The sequence below is a fragment of the Ictidomys tridecemlineatus genome, chromosome 8 (assembly GCF_052094955.1).
Source record: "Ictidomys tridecemlineatus isolate mIctTri1 chromosome 8, mIctTri1.hap1, whole genome shotgun sequence".
Classification (NCBI taxonomy): Eukaryota; Metazoa; Chordata; class Mammalia; order Rodentia; family Sciuridae; genus Ictidomys; species Ictidomys tridecemlineatus.
The window spans coordinates 16,771,375-16,789,269 of record NC_135484.1 but is presented as its reverse complement, the minus strand read 5'-3'; the positions used below and the strand labels follow the sequence as shown (position 1 = coordinate 16,789,269).

The following is a 17,895-nucleotide window of genomic DNA, read 5'->3' as shown; positions in this document are numbered from 1 at the left end:
CCAAAGTATTTTTTAAAAATTAAGAAACAACTTTAGAATAGTTTTATTTCATTTACTGACATATAAATAATGTATTCATTGCTAAAGATTTAGAAAATGACACACACACAAAAAATACCCAAAAAGTAAAAAGAATAAAACAAAGACCACCCCACATGTCATCACCCAGAGACAATCTCTGTTGAGTTTTGAAATCTATCTTTCCAGATTTTCTTGATATACCCTCCCATTCAGACATACACCCACATCTTTTAAGGGGATCAAACTAGTTTTTTAACAACCTGTCATGAGATCTAATATTGTGACATCTTTTCACTTTCGTGTACTTAAAACCACATTATTCTCTCAAATACTGCATCATATAAAATTGTATCATAATTTAACCCATCACCTGAAAGATGTTATTAGCATGCTTTTCTATTTTTTCACTATTATAAGGAAGGCTGAGGGTACACATCTTTGAACATACATCTTCAAATTCACATCCCATTATTTCTTCTTAGGAGTGAATTGCTAAGTCAACCAGTTTGCATAATTAAAATTCCAATACATGTTGTTAAACTGCCTTGCAGGAAGCTTATACCAATTATACTCCCACTCTCAGGATGTCTCCACCATGCCAACACTGAAATCTGGCTGGTTTATTTTTTTTTTATGGTTACTAGTAATAAACAAATAAACATATCTTGTTGGTTTTGTTTAAACAAAATTGACTACTGAGACGGGATTTACTTTCTGATGCCATTAGCAATTCTTTTTTTTTTTTCCTCTTTTGCCATTTCCTGTTGACCTGTGAGATTTTTTTTTTTTCCTTATGGATTAACCTTTTGTATATATGGGCATAAGTCTAAGTCTCTGTCAACTACAAATTCCTTAAGGGCCAAAATCATCTTCTTCATCACAACATGATTAACCTCTAGTGTAATGCTTGACCCAGGGTGGACCCTCAGAAATATCTGTCAAATAACTGATCTTGCCCATCATATATATTATATTTTCCCACTTTGTCATGGGTCTTTTTTTAAAAAATTAATTATTTGTATTTATAAATGATAGCAGAATGTATTATAATTCTTATTACACATATAGAACACAATTTTTCATATCTCTGGTTATATACAAAGTATATTTGTTATGGGTCTTTTCATCTTATTTTTTATTTTTCCCCATCCAAAAATTTTTAAATTTCTATAACAAAAATCTATTAATATACTCCTTTATGAAAATAAAGTCATACCATTTTCATGTCAAGATTATAAAAATAACAATAAATATTTATGTAACACTTCTTGTGCCAAGAACTATTGCAAACATCATGAGGTTCATTCTTTTAATCCTTCTAATAAGATTTTTGTCTAGTAGACCATGTGTACCAATTCTGCTCTACCCCACTCCCAATTCCCAATTATTCTTCCTTTAAAAATTTTATCTAGCTATTGCTCTCAATTGATTTCATTATTTTTAATACATAATATACTCACATTTTCAAAATCAGAAGGAGGAAAATGGATAAACTGAGATTTTCCTCTCTCCCTGTTATGGTTTGGATCTATAATGACCTCCAAAAGGCTAATGTGCTAGAGGCTTGGTCCTCAATGCAGCAGTGTCCAGAGGTGCAGTTTTTAGGAAGCAATTGTATTCTGAGGGCTCTGTTCTCATCAATGCATTAATCCATTGGTGGGCTCATGGTTGATGACAGTTTGGGGAGGTGGTGGAAACCTTAGGAAGTGGGACCTAGTTGGAAGAAGTTAAGTCACTGGGGGCAAGCCCTGGAAGGGCTTTTCTTGTCCCTGGTATGTCTGTCTGTCTCTCTCCCACTTTCTCTCTATTTCCCAGTTACCATGAGGTGAGCAGCTTTGATCAACCATGATCTCCCACCATAATATACTGCTTCAACCACAGACCCAGAAACAATGGAGCCTACTGACCATTGGCTTAAACTCTGAAACTGTGAGCCAAAATAAATATTTCCTCCTTTAAGCTGTTTTTCTCAGGCATTTTATCACAATGACAAAAAGCTGACTAACAGTCCCCTTTATTTCAATAGTCCTTGTTTTCTTCCTCTGTGAATATATGTGTAATTTCTCTGTTTTGTTTTGTTTTCAAATCATGGCCTGCTCTATATACTGTTCTTCAGTCTGCTTATTTTATTTCACTTAAAATGTCCATATGTGTTTTAAAACCACTTCATCAACTTTTTATTATGATTGAGTTAAATATACAAACTTGGGGAGTGATTTTCATTAAAAAAAAATTTGTAATTGTAGATGGACAGCATGCCTTAATTTTATTTCTTTCATTTTTTTTGTGGTGCAAAGGCTGGAACCCAGTGCTTCACACATTAGGCAAGTGCTCTGCCACTGAGTTACAAACCCAGCCCATGATTTTCATTTTTAAAATATTAAATCTTCTTATTTGAGTATATTATTTCCATTTTTTCCAGATTTCTTTGTGTCCTTCATCAAGGTTTTTAGTTTTATTCTTTTAAATACGAAGTTTTCTTTAAATTTTCTTATAAATACTGTTTGTTTTTGAATAGTTTGTCTTTTAAATCTTTCTCTATGTGATAGGCTAGCAATTTTTATTTTTTAAATTGTATTCACATACTTACCAATAATATTGAGTTCTTTTCATATGTTTATTGATCATTTGTACTCTCTATGACTTCAGCCCCTCACCCTTGTACATCTGAATGACAGAGAAGACTCCAGAAGATCCCAAGGACAACTAAAATCATTGTTCAATATATGAAAATGCTCATTCATTATTCCCATCAAAAGCAATTTCTTTACTTTAACAATAAAATTAAAGGATGTTAATAAGTATACTTTTCCATATTCAAGATCAAAATTACATAGTCTTGCACTAGGGGTGTAGATTGGTGGTAGAGTGCTTGTCTCGAATGTGCAAGGCCCTGAGTTCAATACCAGCACAGCAAGCAAATAAGCAAACAAATACATAACCAAACAAATGTTTTTAAAAATCACAGTCTTCTGTGATACTTTTTTCCCATTATTTCTACTTTCTTTCATTTGCCTAAAGTGTTATAAAAGAAAAATCTACCATGAATATTTCCCTTGTTTCTTCTAACTCTTCCTTATTTTTTTGGAAGTGGGAGTATGGAGGATTGAACTCAGGGACACTCAACCACTGAGCCACATCCACAGCCCTATTTTTAATTTTATTTAGAAACAGGGCCTCACTCAGTTGCTTAGCACCTCACTAAATTGCTAAGGCTGGCTTTGAACTTGCGATCCTCCTGCCTCAGCCTCCCAAGCTGCTGGGGATTTCAGGCATATGCCACTGTGCCCAGCTTAACTCTTTCTTTTTATTGCTTAAAGTTTTTTCAGGTTCTCCATACCTTTGCCTAGCAATAATTGACACCATGGTCTCCCTACCTCCTCTTGCTTTCTTCTCTGCCTGAAGAAGGGACAGATTAATATTTTGGTTGGCTTATCATTTTGATTATGACCAAAAAACCTGACAAGAACAATTTAGAGGAAGAATGGTATATTTTGCCTCCTGGTTTCAGAGGCCATAGCCCAGAGATGGCTGACTCCATAACTCTGAGCCCAAGATAAATCAGAACATCAAGGCAGAATGGTGTGGTGGAAGAAAGCAGCTCAGGACATGGTAACAAGGAAGCAGAGAGCACTTTGCTTACCAGGGACAATATATAAATCCCAAAGGCACAACCCCAGGGACCTCTCTCCTCCAATCACACTCTATCTGCCTGCAGTTACCACCCAGTTAATCTATATCATTGGATTAATCCTCAAATTAGGTTACAACTCTCATGATCTAATTATTTCACTTGTAAAATTCTTGCATTGTCTCACACATGAGCTTTCAGGGGACACCTCATATCCAAACTATAACAACGAAGTATAAATCCATTTATGACCCATTGTATACACTGCTACCGTTTTCTCTCATCTCCCACCATTATTCTACATTTTTCCTACAGTTCAGCAAAATTAAACTACTTAATGTTCCCAAGATTTGATCTGTGCTTTTATGACTCTGGGCCTTTGCTCCTACTATCACGTGTGTCTGGAATGCTCTCCCATTATTTTTTTTCAGTCTTTTGAAATTCCATCCTTTCTTCCACGCTCACCTGAAATATCATCTCCAAGGTGATATTTCAATATCATCTCCTTTACTAAACTCCCAGAAGAACTTAGTTGCTCTTAAACTGTCCATTTTATTATCACCACTACTAGTAGTTCATAAGTTGATTAAGCACAAAGAACATGTCTTACATGATGATTTGGTGGAAAGGACAACATATGAGGTCAGAAGATTTGTTCAAAGCATCATTGTTTTTTATTGGATAAGGTACTTAACTTACTGAATTCTCAGAATCTTTTAATGTTGGTAATAGTACCAAAATTTATGTTAATGGTACTAATTGGCTTACACGAAGTAAATTTTGTACATGCTGAGTTCTTATCACATTTGTGCATTATGACAATGTATCAATTCAGATGGTAGCAATATTTTCTAAGATATTCCATTGCAATCTAGTCTCAAAAGTAGAAATCATTGTTGGTCTATAGGGAAGATAACAGAATTCTTAAACAATACATTTACAATTATCTAAAAGTGAAAGAGAACCTTAAATATATTGAGCTCCAAAGTCCAGCTTATAGATGTTTTTTGTAGTTTGTAAATAATAATTAGGCTGAGAGAAACCAATGCAAATGAAACTTATTTTTATGAAAGATGCTAAGGTATATGGAGAGAACCCTAAGTTCCTTCTGTCTCCAAGGCAAAGGGCAACGTAATAGGTGCTGAAGACTATAGATTTCTCATGCACCTCACTTTTATTGCTCTCTAAAATAAGTTCTTCAATGATTCATAACAATTTCCAAGTTTCTCCCACAGTGGCACCCCAAAACATAGATGTACCATACTTTGTACATGTGAGCACATGCATGTAAGCCACCTTATCCATCCCAGAGAGAAATAAAACAAGAATGAACGAGTGATTCTGCTTTCACATCACTATCTCCTTTCCATACACTTCTAATTAATCCCCTTCCTGAGACTCAGTGCAAAGGGCCCTGCTTCCACATATCTGAAGAATGGTGTTCCCTCAATCTGTCCCTCTTTTCCTAAGTTTAAATTTCTTTACATTGTCATCCATCCCTTCTACTTTTTTTGCAGTTTTATTGAAACACAAAATAAATTCATTAAAAGGCCTAAATTACACTTGTCTTTAAGTGTAGAGCTCAATAAATTTTTCTCACGTACCTACCCTAGTTGGCCCCTTCTTGACCCCTCCTAACCAATACTCCTCATCCTGTTCCCCACAGAGGCTCTGACTTGGATTACCATAAGTTTTATATATTCTTGGCCATTTAAAAATCATATTTGTAGAGCACTTGTTCAAGACTTTCCCATTTTAAAAATCGAGTTGTATAGTTTTTCTTATTGTTTTGTAGCACTTTTTACATATTCTTGTATGAGACCATTTTCAGATAAATGTCTTAGAATAATTCTCTCTTCCCTACCCACTCTCCTATTGTGTCATTTGATAACAGAAGCTTACTTCCCCCCCCCCATTTAGGTCTATAAGGCATCTTGAATTAATTATTGTATATGGAGTGAGGTAGGAGTCAAATATCCTTTTTTTCCAGATGAGTAGCCAATTGCTCCAGCACCATTTGTTCAAAATATTATCCTTTCCTCACTGAACTGCAGCAGTGACTTTGTCGTAAATCAAGTTCTCAAGTTCTATTTCTGGATTCTCTATTATGTTCTCTTGGTGTATTCATTTATCTTTCTGCCAATACCACACTGTGTTAATTATTGAGCCTTATAATAAGTTTTGAAATTTGGTAGGATAAATCTTTAAGCTCTTTTTTTTGAACATTGTCTTGGTTATTCCAGGCCTTTACATTTCCATATAAAACTTAGAACCAGCTTTCAATTTGCATAACGCACACATTTTGCAATTTTCTTCCTTTCTTATATACTTTGCTTCAGAAAATGACCCTTCTCCTAAAATGTTACTCTCCTTTTGTGCCTTCAATGTTGTTCTCAGATGCTTCTCTTGGATGATCAGGAATCATTATCTCATCCTGCATCCCCACCCCTCATCTGCAGCCGAAAAATCTCTTTAGCATCACAAACTCATATGTACTGTTATAAAAATCATCATCTTTCCTCTCATAACTTCTCTTTCTATATTCCCGGATCATCTGACTCCAACATTTAGAGTCATCTTTGCCTCTACGTTTTTTGTCTTTGATTCCTCAACATTTGTTCCACCATGGACTGGGGACTGGCTCAGGAATGGGCATGTGGCTCAACTATAACCTTGGAGATGGGCAGGGAGTCAGCTGGGGAAAGTGGGGGGAAAAGTCCTGGGAAATATTTTCCCTTTCTTAAATTAATCTTCTTCCTGTGGACATTGTAGTTCAGATACCTGGAACTACCCCTACCATCTTGCTATTAGGTAAAGAATGATGCAAGCATTGAGATAGCAGGGCAGAAATGGGAAGAATCTGATTCTTTATAAACTCTTGAAGTCTTTTCTACTTCAGAATTTCCAAATTGTTGAGAAATAAAATTCCTTATTATTGCCAAGTGCAGTGATGCACATGTGTAATCCCAGCAGCTCAGGAGGCTGAGGCAGGAGGATAGGGAGTTCAAGGCTAGCCTCAGCAACTTAGTGAGGCTTTAAGCAACTTAACAGACCCCGTCTCTACATAAAATATAAAAAAAGAGCTGAGGGTCCCTGATTCTAAATAAAATATAAAAAGGAGTGGAGAAGTGATGGCTAAGTGGTTAAGCACCCCCTGGGTTCAATCCCAAGCACCAAAAAAAAAAAAAAAAAATCCTTATTGAAGACATTTTAAATTAGGATTTGTTACATGCATTGACACATCCTTACTGGCAGAATACTGGTAGAACACACTACCCTAACTCCTCACTATATCTCATTTGGGCTGCTGAAATTTTATCTGGTCTTTAAGGTTTCAAAGCTAATCGATTTCATATACCTGCTTGCTAAAGATTCCTTTTTTTTATTCTTCTTCCCACCATCCCACCCCCGTACTAGGGATTGACTCCATGGTCTTGGTCATGCTGAGTAGGTGCTTTGCCCCCAGCCTCTTTTAATTTTATTTAGAGAGGATTTCACTAAATTGCCTAGGCTGGCCTCAAACTTGTGATACTCTTGCTTCAGTCTCCCACATAGCTGGGTTTGCAGTCAAGCACCACTGTGCCTCCTGTAAACATTCCTTCTTAAGGAACTCTTTAATCACGTCCCTTGTCTTGTCCAAAGACTTCTAGTAACTTTCCATTGCCTAGAGAACAGTCTAGGCTCAGCATTTGTGGTTTCATGTAGCCCTATCCTTCTTTATAGAATCTGTGTTATAAAGAATTAAGTGCCATCTCTCACATATGACTTTCTCTTTCCCGCTTTGTTCATGTTATCTCTGCCTAGAATGCTCTAGCTTCACCGCCGCCTGTCTGTATGCAATCTTCTTGAAACTTGCCTTATGTCTCCCATTCTACCCTTGCAAGGTACTCTCTCCTCTCCAAGCATCTATGGTATTTATCGTCATCTACCTTGCATCGATGTTATTTGTGTAATCTCTTCTGCTAATGCCTTTGAATAGAATTTTCTGCAAAGATAACACATAATTTATTGCACACTTGAAATGTGACTAGTACAACTAAGGGCCTGAATTTTAATTTTGTTTAAATTTAAATACACAAGTAGCTAATGGCTACTGTATCAGATAGTACAGTACCAGACTAATAGGCTCTGGAATGCAATATACACATTTTTTCCCCTATAACCACTACAGAGAGTCCCTAGAAGCTACAATCTGTTCTGTTCTCCTTATTTTTTCCAGTTTTGTGGACGATAAGACATTGAATATTCACTTAAATCAATAAATAATCACATTTCCCAAATACTGTGTATTACAAGTACTTACAAGTACTTATAAAGATTCCTAGCTATTTTTGTTCCAAACTCAAGTAAATTCAATAAGGAAGAAGAAATATCTGGATGACTCAAATTCTAGTCTATTACTGAGGAACAGATAATTAGTCCAATCAGAGGATCTATCATCTATGTATATCTAACTTACACCATTCCTTCTCTTAGTGATATAAAGGAACTCCTTACAGTTTAAAAGTCTTAATTTTTTAAATTATTTTTTTCCAGAGTTGAGGCTCTAACCCAGGGCCTTGTACAGGCTAGGCAAGCACTCTACCATGAGCTATAACCAGCCTAAGGTGTTTTTAAAAACTATTTATTTTGCAGTAATTTCAAACTTACCATAACATTGCAAGATACTGTAAAAATATCCAGCTTCATCAAATTTAATTGTTTTAATTTAAAAATAACCCAGATTCTCCAAGCTTCAAATTTTATCAATCTCTTTTTGTACATGTGTACAGCAGATGTGAGCATGTATATATATATGGTATATACATTATTTTTTCTGAACCATTTGGGAGAAAATTCCACAGTTGTGTCCTTTTACCCTTTAATATTTCAGTGTATCTTCTTCTGAACAAGGATATTTTGTATAGAACGTATTCAAAAAATTAAACATTGACACAATATTTATGTCAAACTACAGTCCATATCTAATTTCAGCAATTATCTCAATATTCTTTATGACATTTTCCTCCTCTCATAAAGGACCCATTTCAGGGTAACATATTGCCTTTAGATGTCACGTTCTTTTAATTTCTTTTAATCTGCAGTCTTTGTCTTTTATGACATTGACAGTGTTTTAAAAATATAAGGCTAGTTATCTACAAAATTTTTCTCTGCTTGTGTTGTCTGACCCTTCCTCATGGTGAGATCTTGGTTAAAGCTCTTCAAAGGTGGTGAAGGAAGTATTGTTATGCTGATCTTTTTGTCTTCCATCGGATCTTAGACTAGACCCAACCACACCTATTATTAAATTCATAAATCATTACATTTTTTAAAACAAGGAGAGAGAATTTTAATATATATTTTTAATAATAATAATTTTTATATATTTAATATATATATATATTTTTAGTTTTCGGAGGACACAACATCTTTGTATGTGGTGCTGAGGATCGAACCTGGGCCGCAACGCATGCCTGGTGAACACGCTACTGCTTGAGCCACATCCCCAGCCCAAATCATTAGATTTTTATTAGAATATTTACCTGCAAATTTTGTGCAACAAATTTCTAGGGGAGCCCTCTACCACTGAGCCACAACCCCAGCCCCTGTACAACAAATTTCTAAAACAAAACGTTCTTGTTTAAAATACATAATTCAGCTGGTGCACACCTGTAATCCCAGTGGCTGGGGAGGCTGAGGTAGGAGGATCTCAAGCTCAAAGTCAGCCTCAGCAAAAGTGCGGCACTAAGCAACTCGGTGACACCCTGTCTTCAAATAAAATACAAAATAGGGCTAAAGATGTGGCTTAGTGGTTGAGTAACCCTGAGTTCGATCCCAGTACCCTAAATAAATAAATGAGGTGATTCTACAATTCTCAAAAGCACTTGTCGGCTTTGTGTGTGAAATTTACTTAATGGATTTAATTTACCTGAAATCATTTCAATTATTTTATATTGAGCATGAAAATAATTCCTCAAGGAGAATTGCTATGAAGTATTAAGTATTCTTATTTCTTAATGGTATATCCACTGGAGAGAAATTTCTTAGATTCTGATATTGTATATCAAAAGCACTTTTGGCCTTTTGAAGTTTGGTCTTTGAAGTGTTACTTTTTTGTCCTAGTTGTTTGTTTCCTTGGCAGAGCTAGAGATGGAACCCAGGGTCTTGCATACGTTAGGCAACTATGAAGGGTTTCAAATCAGCGTCATAGCTCAATATTTCAGGTAAATTTAAGGACGAGTAAGGGACAAGGAAGTGGGGAAAATATCTAACTGTAGGGAAGGCTATACTTCTTAAAAGATGCTTTGAAAAACAAAAAAACCAAAAACCCACTTCTCATTGTAGCTATAGAGCTATCCTTGAGATAGATAGCATGGTCCTTCAGGATTCTTCTCGGGAATACGAATTGTTTCAAGGAAGAAACTGGCAGCGATATGGACATTTTGGACAGAGACAGAAAAATGCTGGAGTGTTTTGGACACCATGAAAACGCTAGAATTATTACATAAATATTTTATAGTGTGAGACACGTATGTTGGTTTTTTTTTTCCGTAGAGGGAAATTAAACAAATATTTCTTTAAGAAGATAGAAACTTGAAGTCTTCCCCTCTCCCCTGAAAGCTAAAGTGTCGTTGGCTCTGCTTCTAGGACTTCTAGGAACGTGCAATTAAAATAAAATCGAAACAACAAATCCCTTGCAGCACTTCCCCCACCCCCACCGCTCCAGAAGTCCGAGCCCGACACGCTGCTGATCAGAGTCTCCCAGCCCGGAGTCCCGAGGCTTCCAGGACGTCTCCGCACACCCTGGGGACGCCTCGGTCCCCCGCACGGGTCACTCCGGCGAGCCGGCGGCCTCGGCGCGGCCGGGCTCCGAGGGGGTGTGTCCGCGCCCGCCCGGCGCCCGCCTCCGCAGGCCCACCTGCTCCCCGCGCCCGCCCCCGGGACCCTCCAGCGGCGCCGCCGGTCGCCCCGCGGGTCCCGCCGCCCGCTTCCGGACCCGGCGAGACCCCAGCGACGCGCGACCGACCCTGGAGCTCGAGCTCCCTTCTCCCTTCCACCCAAAGGGCGATCAGCCCGCCTGAGCGCGGGGAACCTGTGCCCCCGCCCCGGCCGGCAGCCCCAGCGTCCCCCTCGCACGGCCCCGCGGCGGCCCACGCCAGTCCGCGCCGCAGAGCAGCATTCGCCCAGTGCGCTCCCAAGACGGGTGTGGGGATGGTGAGTGTCGGGGGCGGGGTGCGGGGCGGGGAAAGAGCACCCCCGCGCCGCTGCCGCCGCCGCCGCCGCCGCCGCCGCCGCTGCTGCCCCGCCGCCCGGCTGGGGGAGGCCTCGTCACAGCCGCCGCCTCAGCAGCGCCCGCAGATCTCGCGGTGTTTGCCGGCCTCCGCGCCGCCATATTGTGTGACAGTATTTTGATTTGGACTGGGCTGGCGGAGCCGCGGCGAGAGCTGGGGGGGTGGGGGGAGGGCAGGCGAGCGCGAGGGGGGTGGGGGCAGAGGGAGGTAGGGAGGGCGAGCGACCGGAGCCGAGCAGCGGGCCGCGGCGACGCCGCCCAGCCATCGCTTTTGATCTGCAGCAGCCGCCGGCGAGGCGACCCAGCCCGACCCCCTCCCCTCCCCCTCAGCCACGAGCGGCGGCGGCGGCGGCGGCGGCCGGAGGGAGTTGGCGGCGGCGGCCGATCGGAGGGGGCTGAGCGGGGAGGGAGGGAGGGCTGAGGTGTCCCCCCTGCCGGGTGGAATCGGAGGCGGCGGCGGCGCTGGCGGCGGCCGTGGTGGCGGAGGCGGCGGCAGCGACGGTGGAGACGGCTGCCCTAGTGGGAGAGGCGGCGGCGGCGGCGGCCGAGGAGGAGGAGGGGGAAGCGGCGGCGGCGAAGGGTAAGCGGATAGCGCAGCCGGGCCTCGGCGGGATCCCCAGCGCGGCTCTCCTCCGCGTCCCGCACCTCCCGGTCGTCGGGAAGCGGCTCTGCCGACCCGCAGGGAAGGCCCTTGCGGGGCGTCCGCTCCTTCCTCTCCCTCTTCCTCTCTCCGCCTCTGTCCTTACCCCGGTGGCGAGGCGGAGAGGGAGGCCCCCCAAGTCCTCCAGACCGGGTGGGGGTGGGGAGCATCGGGCCGGGCCTGGGCTCCGGGGCGTCGGGGGGGAGGGGGAGGGGGTTCGTGGGAGCCCAGCGCCGGGAGAGCCGGGGTGGGGAGGCCCCTGCCCCCGACCTGCCCCCAGGCGTGTGTGCGCTGGAGGTGGGGGAGGCACAGCTCCTGGGGAGCCGAGGTCTGCAGAAAGATGACTTCACGGGGGGTGCTGGGAGCGAGAGGGAGTTGTGAGGAGGTCGGGGGCAGAGCGCCCTTCCCTTCACGGCTGTTCTCTTCAGCCTTGAAAGTGGGGGGCAAGCCCCGCTGAGAATATGTGGCCCCTTAGAGTTCACAGGAAAATGCTAGCTTTCTGTTGGTTCACCCTGAAACCCAGTGACTGACTGAGACCAGGAGGTAGCGAGGGTCTTTGGGGCATTGCCGAACAGGTGACAGGTGGATCTTTCTGTTGCTGATGCTTTGGGATTGTTGAGGCAGAGTTGTGTACCCAAGTGTCAAGAGACCGAGTGAGTTTGTATTTATGTGTTTGGCCATGTTTCATTCCATATATAGTATATTTGAGATGTTCGGTTTCCATTCAAGTCGGCTTAATTGTCGTGGAGAAATTCTTCAAATGTTTCTGATAAGAGAGGTTTCCAGGAGAGTGAAGGGAACTTGCAGCTTCACAGGGATACCTCAGTAGGTCGTGAAATTTAGGTCCCCAAAGTGGAGACTGTTCACTGCCTTTATTCATTGGAAAGTTGTTGAGCACTAAGGTCGTATTCAAGGCACCCGTGAGGCAGTACAATCTTGCATCCATTTTGTCTGTTTTAGGTAAGTTTGTAAAGTACCAAGTTTTAGGCTCAGGTTGATTCACATTATAAAAGAAAGTTTCTTGTATTCAAAGAAGATATTGCTCGTTATGCAATTTCAGATTTGGCTGGGAATTTTGGTGGGAATGGAATACAATTTTTGCTTTCAGTTTTTACACTACTGCTGCTTACCACACTTTTATACAGTAGCAAAGTATTGACACCTTTTGAAAAGTATCTTTTAAATTCTTTGTAACTGTGAAATCACCATTGATCTTAAAACTTGACAATTTGAAACTTTAAATTTTGAAAGGGTAGTGGCTGCTAATAAAGGAAGATCTGCTTTTCATTTTATTGTATTCTTTGAGCACTTTAATTAGAAACCTTGGTTACAAGTGTCAGATAAATGAGCTACAGATTAAATTAGAGCCCATTTAGTTTATGGATCCTTTAGCTTTTTTAAAAAATGTGTTTGCAGTAAATATGTTGAATGATGGTAACTATCAGTGTGTTAACAGGAAATAGAACAAAAATTCCAATGATTCAGAACTTCTGTTTGGGTTTCCCCCCTTTAAGCCTAAACAGTTTCTAATAGAGGGGGCTTAAATTTGAATTCTTAAAGAATCAGACCGAAAATTGAATAAGTTAGTTAGATGAGTAAGTTATCCACCGAATATACTGTTATTTCATTTTTCCCTGGGGTGCATGGAATAACTTTTCCTGAGTTTAAAAGTATTTTCCATAGGACACTGATGAAAATGCCACCATTTAAACCCTCTTTAGTGGACTCTCATAGTGGAACCTGTGCTTTTGTAATTCATCAAGAATTGGGTAAATACTCAGAGGTTCATAGAGTACATGTTCCCTGAAAAATATATTTTAACTTAAATCAATCCCATTTGATTGAAGTAACACCTATGTTTGGTCTTTTCTTTAGTGGAAAGAAGCATTTCCCTTCATCTAAAGATACCGTAAGACCTGAGTACAGTTATTACATCTAATTAAATGAGCTAATCTCTGCACAATTGAGTAGACACTACTGGATGCCTAATTATGGCTTTATTGAGTATTGCTTCTTTAGTGTTAGTAATATACTTACTACTCTTAGGTAAATGTCTTAAACTTTGTTCTACTTCTTGAATTTTCTCTGTAAGGGAAATTCTTTTCCCACACCACTGTTTAGAATGAAGTGAACCTACTGCATTTTGAAAAATAGGCATAATGTGTAGGCTCTTTTACTCTATGAATTACATTGCCAGAAAAGTCCTTGAGGAATGTCTGAATTTTCTAAAACTGCAATTTTTTTTAGTTATATAAACACATCTAGACAAAAAGTTTATTTTGTATGATTATCAGCATACTTTAGAAGAGAAATTTTGCCTTGTTATATAGATGCTTTTAAAAAAAGATTTCTGATAGTCTTTACAACATATAAAGTTCATAAATTAAATCGTAATTCAGAGAGGTTTTAATCCCATTATATTTCTACTTGGCCAGGTTCCCATTACCCAGACAACAGTAGTACTACTTTTCCGTTTTGTCACTTATGCCATTTTTATTTGGTCTAAGATTGGGACTCTCTAAAGTAAAGAATTATGAGAAAATAGAGGCAAGTGTGAAGATTAGGACAAAACATTGAGGAGAAAATAGGGGATAAGATGCTAGTGGAGGATTAAATGAACGGTTTTATGTAGCTGGGAATGTGGAGATGTGGGTAGTGGTGGCTGCCAAGCCTAGGAAAATGATCGTGCTGAACGGCATAGAGATTTGTTCTGAATCTTTTTGTAGGCTCTGGCAATCTATACATGTCATCTTATTTAAAACCCTCTATTTTTTAAGATAGTGAGAATTGAAAACATTAAAATTTTAAGGAATTTAATGTATGAATGTTCATATTTATTTGCCTCTAGCTTATATTCCCAGATAGTTAAGATATTTTACCATTTTTTTCCTAATGATTCTGATCCTAAAAAAAATCTAGAACACTTACTCAGAAAGCTAAAATTCCTAAGTACTCTGGCACTTGCCAGGTACTGTCCTTTCTGAGTTCTCTTAAGTTAATCACTGGACTTTACTGTGATCTTGATAACTAAAGTATAAGCATGGAGGGTTGTCTTTTTCATTATTTTCTAAGTATCCCACAAACAATCTTTTTATTAGTAAATGGTATTCTGCCAACATTCAGTCTTCCAGGATTTTATTTGGGGTGGGGGGGTGTCCCAGAATAATTGTCACAAAACTCCTACATTGAAGTGATATATTTTCACTTATTTTATAGAATATGCTTTCTTATTTCCTAATCCTTAGAGAAGAAGTGAGCACAGTGAGAAGTGCCAGCAAACAAATTTATGTTTCAGGAGATCCAAGTCAGAATTGTTGCAAAGTAGAGTTATGGATATTAATATCAATAAAAATCTCTATGAAAAAAAATTTTGAAGATTTTGTCACTTACATGTTCACTTGTTTAAAAATTATTTTACATAGACCCCCTTGTCTCCTGATGGTGCTTGGTAAATGAGGCTTCACTGAATATGGGTTTTTTATTTTCCTAATTCATTTTTAAGGTAAAAATTTAATCGGGATTGTAGTGTATGTCCAATTATTGATTTCAGTTTAGAATTGGCATCAAAGGGGTGCTATCTTATATAGTAAAGAGGAAGAAACTAATTTTATTGAATTTCTACTGTGTGCCAAGTTTTCATTCATTTTACAAATGTGTTCTAAGTACTTACTATGTACCAAGGATTGTTGCAGATGGTGGAGATGCAGTACTAAATAACAGACAAGAATTTATGTTCTCATATAGTTTACATTCTAGTGGTAGAAGACATAATAAATGAGTAAAATGTAGTGCGTCTAGGAAAAAAAAATACTGTGGAGAAAAATAAAACCGAAGGAGTTTGGGGAATGTTGCTTATTTGATCTTTTAAAAACTACTTAGTGGGTAGTTTATTATTCTTGATTTCAAAAAACAAAAACTATCCAATACATAAAATTTTTTTCTTTTAATAATAATATACTTCATAATTTGAGAACAAGATCATATTTGTGCTTCAGAGTTATCAGTCTCATAGGGATTTCTTAATGTTAATATTTCAGAAAGCTGCTTTGTGGCTCAGTAGAAAATTTTGGGATTACCCTGGTTTGAATCCTGGTTTCGCTACTTAAGAGATTTGCTGTTGAATTTGAGGCCAATTATGGTTTCTTTGCTTCTCTGATCCTGTTTTCTAATCTGTAATGAATATAATATCTATATGGTTGTTGCAGTGATTAAGTTGTATGTCTTATGTAAATTATAGACGCTCAATAAATTATAGAAGCTCAATAAATTGTTTATTGCACATCTAGAGTTTTATTAAAAAAAAAAAAAAAGCATGGCTGGGGTTGGTGACTCTTCAAGAAAGCTCTGTGTGGACATAGTGTAATAATGTTTCATTTGGATAACTAAAGCTGTCTTGCCTGATTATCAGAAGGTTAATCAAAGCACAACTGTAATGTACAGTCTCTAGTACTTTCTGGAGAATTTGTGCATGTTATCTAGTCAGTGTAACATCTGGAGTAACCTTTTTCTGGTAAAGGAACATTGTGTCCTTTTTGGTCATGTTGATAAGCTGGATCTCAGCATTTTGACAAGTAATCAACAAATATTATATTAAAATGTCAATGCATGTAAATTCTTATAAAACATTTAGTATAGTACATTATACATAGTGTTCAGTGAGCATTCACTTTTGTCATTTTTCTCTATTGTATATGAAGAGTATTTCAAAGAATTTACAAAGTATTAAGGAAAACAGTTACAAAGATAAAAGAATAATGTAAATTGTGAATGAGATTTTTTTGATGAAGAGCAGAATAGCCATTCAAATTGCATACTTATTTTCATTTTTACACTGGAAGATTACTAAACTGAGCTTCTCAAGGATAGAGCAGATCTTTTCCTTCCAGTTTTTACACCATGATCTGGTCAGTGCTTAGCCTGCAGCTAGGAACTTTGTTAAGTGTTGAGTGGTTCTTGTAGTAATGTTTCTGTTGTTGTTGTATCACAACCCTATTAGGTAGTAAACTCCTTCTGAGTCTGAACTGTTAGGGGTGCAGTGGACTTAAGTTTTTGAGTCTCCCTTTTAAGTACAGACTAAAATATTATAGCAGAGTGGTCTTGGATAACATTGTAACTTTTTTTAATTTGAAAAAATTCCCTAGAAATTGAAAGGAAGAAATCAGTTATTTGCAACTATACTAGTGTTCCCTATCCTCTTCCTATGATGTTGTCCACATCAGTGTGAAAAGGGGATATAGCAGTTTTTAAAAGCAGAATAGAAAAATGAAGTCATGCATAATTACATGCTCCTAACTAACTTAAAGGTCAAGTTTATTTTGTCCCTTTAAGGCAATTTCAGTGAAACTGTAGATTTGTACTGGCTTTATGAATTAAATGACTCGGTTATTTACTTAACATTCTTGTGATGTGGGAAATACTGGTGTTTCCACAGAAAAGGGAAAACATCCCACCACTGCCCCAACACCCACTGTTATTAACAGTAACCAGTTCCTCAGATGTTTGCATCTTAGCACCAGTCAGCTTTTTCTTATTCTGTTACAAGTTATCCTCTACCTCATGGATAATAATTTCATCTTCCCTAAGATTTAAGGCTTCTGACTGGTTCTAAGATCTTTAGCTGTTTACACAAACTATTTCTTGAATTAAAAAAAAATTCCTCTCAAAGCATGTATAGGATGTTTTATATTCAAATTTGATATGCCACCTTATTATCTTGCAAATGAGAAAGACATACAATTAAAGATTCTAATACTCTTGTGGGTTTTTTGTTTGTTTGTTTTGAACAATAATCTACCGCTGGAAAGAAATACTACTGCAAGGTGTTAGTTTGAGTGGCTTCAGAAAGGAAGTCTAATTTACCCACAAACAGGTACAACAAAGGAGGGCAGAGTAAAGTAAGAATTTGTAGTATTTTAATTGCCTTGTTAAAGAAAATGGCATTCTTTGTATCACCTAAGAAAGAATAACAAAAATTGGGCTAATAACAGTACTCCTGGTAGAAGACACAGAAGCCAGAGAATAAAGTAGAGGTTGGAAAGGTCCTGCCGAGAAAGAGACAGGGGAACCCAGAGTAAAGAAATGCGAAAATGCATGGATGTTGACTATTAATACTAGGATTGCTCTAAAAATAATTAATCCATTAAGTTAGCAGCAAAATTCATAATAGTCAAGCTATGGAGTCAACCTAGGTGCCATTCAACAGACGAATGGATAAAGAAAATGTGAGATACACACACACACACACACACACACACACACACACACACTGGAATACTACTCAGCCATAAAGAACAAATGAATTATGGAATTTGTCATAGAAGCGGAGACTCATGC

General features: G+C 38.9%; 1 protein-coding gene across 6 annotated transcripts in view; it reads left to right on the top strand.

Moving 5' to 3' along the window:
* The first annotated feature begins 10,824 nt into the window (after positions 1-10,824).
* Tab2 (TGF-beta activated kinase 1 (MAP3K7) binding protein 2) overlaps positions 10,825-17,895 on the top strand; it is a 72,168-nt gene continuing 65,097 nt past the window's right edge. For 5 of the 6 annotated variants that reach the window (XR_013424789.1, XM_078018929.1, XM_078018926.1 and 2 more), the window contains exon 1: positions 11,117-11,502. The gene's annotated coding sequence lies outside the window, so the exon portion shown is untranslated. Of the gene's footprint in view, positions 10,847-11,116; positions 11,503-17,895 lie in introns of those variants that run through there. The other variant, XM_078018928.1, reaches the window with a different exon arrangement.